The following is a 7,886-nucleotide window of genomic DNA, read 5'->3' on the forward strand; positions in this document are numbered from 1 at the left end:
GATACAAGACGAACATGACGCACCAATCATTTACCACTATCACAGAGGACGGAGACAAAAAGCTATTCTTTACGAAAAGAACCTAGACACAAAAACCCCACATGAAGCATGGAGGTTTAAAACATGCACGACAAACAGAGAAAAGAAAGACAAACATAGACTAAATAAGGAGAAATATTTTTGGCTCGACGAATAGCTAATCTTTGATGATCCTACAATTCTTATAATGTAAACCTTTTCATTGTAAATTTAGCTCGAATTATAAATCGCCATATAGCATTTAATCGACGGAAAGAAATAATCACATATTATTTGACAATATATAATACATATGTATAAATAGATAATATTTTTATATGACCGACTCTCATATAGTGTTAGGAAAAACTAGCATTATGCAATCTTATATTATTATATCTTGATTGTTCTAAGTTCCTTTGTAAATATAGTTGTAGATCTGTTATTTTTCTTATATTTTTATCTTTCATAGTATATATTTGTTACCTAAAAACACTGAATTATGGTCAGTTTTTGTACGCCACTTTTCTTATCAAGGACACGCAAAAATGTACATGATAAATTGACTTCCACGTTAATCGATATCTTAATGAAAAATTAGAATTCAGTTTACTATAACATTTAGTATGCTAATTACGAAAGCATAAGAATTTGTACAAGACTTCGAGTGCTGTATGTATGCCAGTGAGTCCATAATATTATATGTTTATGAAATATTATTCATTGTTTATTATGAAAATTATCTAGAAATATGTAAATATTGGCAACTTAATAAGCACTTATTAAACTATTAACACCAGTTCTCCTCTAATCACTGAAGTTAAGCAACGTTAGGCGCGGTTAGTACTTGGATGGGTGACCGCTTGGGAATACCGCGTGCTGTTGGCATTTTTTTTGTTTTAAAACTGCCTAATAATAAAAATTTGTTATTTGATATTCTTTTTTAATTGTATGAGGAACCAAATAAACATTACATTATACGACTCAAAAAAAAATTAAGGAAAACGAAGATTTATCTCAGCCTACAGATGTCCACAGTATTAATTTTTTATATGATTTTTTATCTTATTCATATAAAATTAACAAGTAACATGGCGATCAAGTATCACTTTGTCAAAAAAGAAAGTAATTTTATCGCTAAAATACTAATATGAAAACAAGCGATAGACAATGTTATCTGTATGACACTATAATTTGTTTATAGCAGATAATATTACTTGTCAATCCTTTTATGCTTGCAAAAGCCCCTGTGTATTAAATCCAAGAGATACAAAGTGTAGGAAATTTGTTTAGAAAAAGATAGAAAAAAGAGGAATACAATATTTTAATAACAGAAGTGCAAAATAACAATGTTAACCGCGCCCAACGCTGCTTAACTTCAGTGATCAGACGAGAACTGGTGCTTTTTGTCTTTGTTTTGAATTTTGTTTATTAAATGCCAAATAGAGTTTTATACATGATAGGGTTCACAATAAACAATGAATATCTTTTTATTACATTATTAAAGACTTACTGGCTAAGGAAAAGCTCTCGAAGTCACGTAAATTATTTTATTCCCACGAACGCATATATAAGTTTAAGCTTCACAATTATATATGGTTTTCTAGATATTTGCTACTATGTGGTAGAATTATGATATACATTTTTTTGGGGTGTTATTGGTCAGAAAAGGCATATAAAACTGACCACATGATTCATAGTGTTTGTTGGGTATAAAGAATAAATATATAGATAATAAAAAAAAAACTATAATAAGAGGAATGAAACTATGTATAAATATTACAAGAACGATTGATTAGGATAACATCTAATGTTGCATACTTAAGATATATGAGATAAATTTTACTTCGTTTTTTCGTAGATGTGTACAAAAAATACGTTATAATAAAAGTTTCAATATTTCTAGTTATTTAGGCTAGTCTTTGTACAATCATAATGTAATTTTTAATAATTAATATAATAATATACAAATCCAAACAAAAAGATAGAAACTATTTGGTAATTTTGTACTATAGGATACTAGTCTAGATAGAAAGTAGGATTGCTAAATGGTGTGTTATTCTTCTAGCCAAAAGAATTTTTTGGTATTTAATCTATGTTTATCTTTTTTTTCCTTAGTGGCGGTGCATGTAATGAACCTCCATGACGCGTTTGGTTTTCGTGTGTCGCGGTGTTTTTCGCATAGAACAGCTTTCTTTGTTGCATGTTTATTAAAGTGGTATATGACTGGTGCACCGTGTGTATCCTGAATATATCCATTTTTATCGAAGTATATAAATGCTTCTGGCGGGATAAAGTTTGTTTTGATGACATTTTCGTAATATTTATCATTAAGGTAGTAAGTTCCAAAGATTAAACTGTTTTCTGTTACCTTTCGTGTGTTTGCAAAATGATTTCTAGCTATTTATAGAATTTGTGTGTCAATTTTGTGCACATTTGCCACATTATAGATTTGTTCATTAGATATATATTTTTCATAATTTTATGTAGCTGCTCTATACCTTCCGTGACACGCCCTTAAGCATTTTCTTTCAAACACTCTGATTCTCTCCATAATAGTTGGACTAATGTTGTAACAAATAGGGCAAGCGTATGTTATTATGGGTGTAACTATTAATAGGTAATATTTAATTTTAATTTGATAGTTCAAGTATTTATTATACATTAGTCTTTTTAGCATAGAGAATGCGTTTCTCGCTTTGTTTAGTTTTATCCCCACAGGTTTAATAAAATATAGGGTTTGATCAATGTAGAGGCCTAAGTACTTAACTATTTGTCTATTCGGAACCGGTTCTCCTCCACCTTTACGTTCTTTTATCTGGAAATTTTTCCAATTTTTCCTTGTGTTCTTATTTGATTGACGAATGAAATTGCTCGTTTATTTATATCTACGTTAATATCGTACATTTTTAAAATTTCGTTTATGTAAATATTAAATAGTATCGGTGACAGTACTGTTCCTTGGTGAAGGCCATTTAGGACTAAGAAAACTTTAGCAGGAGTAATATTACCGTCTGTTTTTATAAAGGATTTTCCCGTAATCGTTTCTTTCAGTATTTTGATCAAATATTTAGAAAAGGTATTTTTTAACATTTTATATATTAGTCCCACTATCCAGACAGTATCAAAAGCTTTTTCTAAATCTATTAGACATGCTACTACATATTTATTATTAATTGCCCAGCAGATGTCTGACGTTAGTTTATTTATGGCATGGATTGTAGAATGTTTATGTTTAAACCCGAATTGAGATTTCGGTATTATGTCTTTTTCTTCGCATACTTTCACCAGAGAGTCCTTTACTATAACTTCAAAGATTTTGCTTATATTTGGTAGGAGGGTTATGGGTCTAAAGTCCGCTGGGTTTATACTATTATTTCCTTTTTTGGGGATAGGGATAATTTTGGATTTTTTCCACTCCTCTGGGAAGAAACTATTATTTAACATGTTGTTGAAAAGGATGCAATAATCGTAAATAATTTTTGGTGTTATGTGCTTTAGTACTACACTGTTAGAAAAATCTGACTGAATTTCAATGCACATGTATTGGAAGTTTTTTTCACTCACGTACATTAAATTTAATTTATCGTGCATTGAAAAGTTAGTTGAAGGTATCTTGAGTTTCATGTACGTGTACATTAATTTTTAGTTACATGAGTGGAAAAAACTTCCAATACATGTATTTAAATTTTAATTAATGTACTTTAATTTTGAGTTACGTGAATGAAACAAACTTCCAATACATGTAATTCAATTTTAATGCATGTATTTTAATTTTTGGTTACATTTGAGTGGACCAATTACTTATTGTGCATGTATTCAAATATTATTTAATTAATCAAATGCGTTAATTTTTCAGCATAAATTAACAATTTAAGTGCGTTCGGCCAACTACTTTGACAAAGCATAGAATCTTTCTATAAATTTTCATTTGTTGATGTAACTATACATTTACTTTGATACATTAACGATTTTATAGTAGTTATGTCGGTTAATACAAAATTTGTAGAACGTGCTTACTAAGATAAAGTACTTGGCCCATGCTATGCTTATTTTATTTTTGTTATTATTATTATTTATATACCTTGACATTTAGAAGTAGATTGTTATCGTGCCAAAAACCAGATCCTGGAAATAAAGTTTTTTTTTATGTTTTTAAGGATATCGACATAATATTAATGACGATCATTTTAACAAGTGCTGTATGGAATGTGAATTTTTTTAAATATTGCTTCTCACCAATTGTAAAGTATGGTTGATTGTTAATAAATGATGGATTCTCTTTCTGCAGAATAATTCATGGGAAAGTTACTGTTCCCAGTTTCAAAAGTGAATTTTCCTGTGGATAATTTCGTTGAACAAGTTGGAAAAAAGAGATCAATTCAAATTTTTATGCATAATATTGAAATTTGAAACGTTAGAGTTGTAGGGAATTTTCTCTGTAAAAATATACCCTGGATTACTGCAATGCAATCATTTTATTTTCATAAATTGATGAGAATCGACAGACAGAAAAAATTGATTCACAACAAATATTACTGTAACAATTATGTTCCGCAATTCTCAGATTCTTTTCATTGAAGTTCGTGTTTTTCATTTCTTGAGAAAAATAAAAAAAATGTAAAAGTCTCAGAACCATAGAAAACTGTTTTTTTTCAGAGACCTGATTTTATGATACCTAAGATTAGTCTAATATACCAAATTTATTAGTTATATATATATATATATTAGTAATTCTATTTCGCAAAATGAGAGAGTAAACACTTTGAAACTTTGGAATGACCTCAGACACGAATATTTATTACAAATAAAATTTTTTTACAAATTAAATTAACAAAACTCACATAGATAGTTAAAGTAAATAATAAGCATCCAATAAAATAAATTGTTATGGAATTCTGAATTCATCAGAAAACTGAGATAGAGCCTGGGCCAAATTAAAAACTGTCGTATCGAACGGCCTCGAACGACGTTTCTTTTTTTCTGCCCCTTTTGAACCCTTGGTTGGATGGATTTTCAAGAAAAATCTGAAAAAATCAAAATAACTTTCCTTAAACTGCATTTTTAGGCAATGTTTCTCTTCTCATATATACAGAGATGAGTTTAATTTCAAATTTGTTATCGAATTTTATTTGACTCATGATATGAACATGAAATTAATTTGTCCATCTAGCAAAAATTATATTTGTGTACTTAGTACCTTTGAATGAACTCCAAACATTTTTCGGCTTCTGGCGCGTAAGCGTATCCGAATATGAAGTACAGAATAAAGTTTATTAGGAATCCTTGCAATGCGTCGTTGCAAAAGATCAAAATCTTCATCTCAAATACAACCGTAAAAGTTGCTGTTGAATCGTAAAGGGATGTCCCTGAAAAATTCAATTTTTTCTTACAAGAGCATTATTTAAAAGTGTTTTGACCTTTTAGATAACTAGCGCTTTCAGTGATACTGAAAAATAATTTAATATACAGATAGAAGACAATACCTCTTATAATCAGGACAGGATAATCAGTATCAGGACTTTCCAAGACTTCCGCGTCAGTTTGGTCGATCTGTTAGATAAAAAATAAAACATGAGATTTTATGTTCTGAATAAATTGACTAAACGGGAAAAGATTTTTGTCAAAATTCAACCTACTGGAACAAGTTTATACAAGGAACTTTCCTTTTCTTGAAAGTACAAAAGTAGTAGCGGAAAAACAACTAGGATCTTTGGCATTTTATCCTTCCTGATATCCATATACTTTCTGGCATCAGCGAAGATTCTATTCTCTTCTTCTTTTTCCGGCGTATTGGTAGGAATTTTGAAAAACAGTCTAATCGACTTACATCTTTTTTCTAAAGTACCCATCCAAGTTTCAGCAACATTTTTACCCAACAGCCTCGAAGCGTGTTGAATTAAAAACTCAGACATTTTTAAAAATGGCCATTCAGTTAATAGCACTGCCAAATTCCTATCTGGATTATTAATGACACCTCTTTGAGTAGGGTATGTGTCATTCATCAAATCGGTGATTTCTTTTATATTTCTGTGATCAGCAGCAGAATCAAACAATTCCACCAAACGGAGTCTCTTCTGTTCCTGCATCGCTGAAGTTTCTGTTGACTGTGGTGCGTGATCTACGCAACCGTATGAATCTTGTCGTCGTGAAATCATCTCCTTTTGTTCCCGAATCTCCTGTTCTTCATCGTCACTATCTATTAACTCTTGAGGATTATGAGTGGATTTTTTTATGCTTATCTTTTCCGTTGATGCGCTCATTAATTTGTACTGAACACAATTACAAATTTTAGTTCGTAGAGTTTCTATTCCATCGCCCCATTTTTCATTGCCAATTTTATCAATAAATGTGTCCGGAAATTGATTGCAAAGTATTATGGCGAATTTCGTCGCAGTAGATCGCCTCGATTCTGCTGAATCAGCGAGATCATTTATCATGTATTCAGCAATTATTCTGACGATTTCTTGTTTTTTGGAATTCTTCAGCGGTTTTTGTTTTTCACAAGCTGTACGTATTGTTTCAGGCACTTTGTTCCATACTCCTTCTTGGAAGTTTAAAACGAATGATTTCCTTGGTCTATGATTTTCAGCACTAAATATGGAAGAATCTTTGCTGACACTATTATTCTTATCTGTAAATAATTATCAATGAATTTAGTCATGCAATATTTTTTAAACATATTTCGAAGATACTAGTTTCGTGTTAAAAAGGTCACCATATAGTCCATTCAATACTACCAATAAAAGAATGAAATTCTATGAAAGTGCTAAACAGCATATTAAAAATTATTTCCTTGACTCCATTATTACAAATGTTTTATACATGAAATTCATCTTTTATAAATTAGGCGGATTCAGGAAAAAATACCGGTTTCAATCGTAGAATTGAAGTTCTCCGGTGTAAGTGGATCGTCATAAAGTTTTGAGACTGGGGGCTCAGAAAAATCTCCTGGAGTTATTCGCAACAGCAGAGTATCTTCTTTTTTTACTTCTACGCGATTTTTCCATAATTCAAGTAAAACGTCGTCATCGTCGATTTCAGCTCCACTTCTGGAATCCATAATCTGCATTCAAAATAATTCAAAGTAAGATTCAATCATTTTTGTCTAATTTTTTATTCTAGTTCTTTGTTAAGTCGACGTCAGATAAAAGAAAATTGCAATAAATAGTTATTAAAACAAATTCATACCTTATAGACATTATGAGGAAGATTGAATCTCCTCGTAGCATTACTAGTTATCGCTGATATGCTGTCAGCTTTTACTACAATTCTCTTAGATCAATCAGATAATTCAACTGTGAATAGTGGCATCTTGCCTATGCAGAAATGATAATAAAATACTCAATCACAACGACAAACGGAAGAAACACCAGACAAGCTTTCCAGTTTAATACATTTTCCAAATAAGGCATTTTAAACTGTATAATTTCAAATCTAATGACTTCAAAATTTTCACTTGAAAACTGAACAGTGTTTGAATGGCAAATGTTTTGAAATGTATATTATGAGCTCGAAATATATAGCCTTTCGGATCGTAGACCTTGAGAACATTCCTGTTGATATTTTAAATTTCCTTTCAGTTTAAACCCTCATTTTAAGATGATATCTCATATGCGATTGTATACTTGATTTTAAATATGCTAAGATGATAAAAAGGATACGCCAGATAAAACTTTTCAAAAAAAAACAAATGTACCAAATGAGAAAGCAGGATTAGAGATTGATCAAATTTCAAGATTAGTTATATTAGGTACTTTCAGTTTAATGTAGAAAAATTATAATGAACGAGAAACGAATCCATATTTCGGCTTAACACATTGCATATGTCCCAACTTATAGACATGCAGGGGTTTAAAATCCGACAC

Source organism: Belonocnema kinseyi, chromosome 1 (assembly GCF_010883055.1).
Source record: "Belonocnema kinseyi isolate 2016_QV_RU_SX_M_011 chromosome 1, B_treatae_v1, whole genome shotgun sequence".
Classification (NCBI taxonomy): domain Eukaryota; kingdom Metazoa; phylum Arthropoda; class Insecta; order Hymenoptera; family Cynipidae; genus Belonocnema; species Belonocnema kinseyi.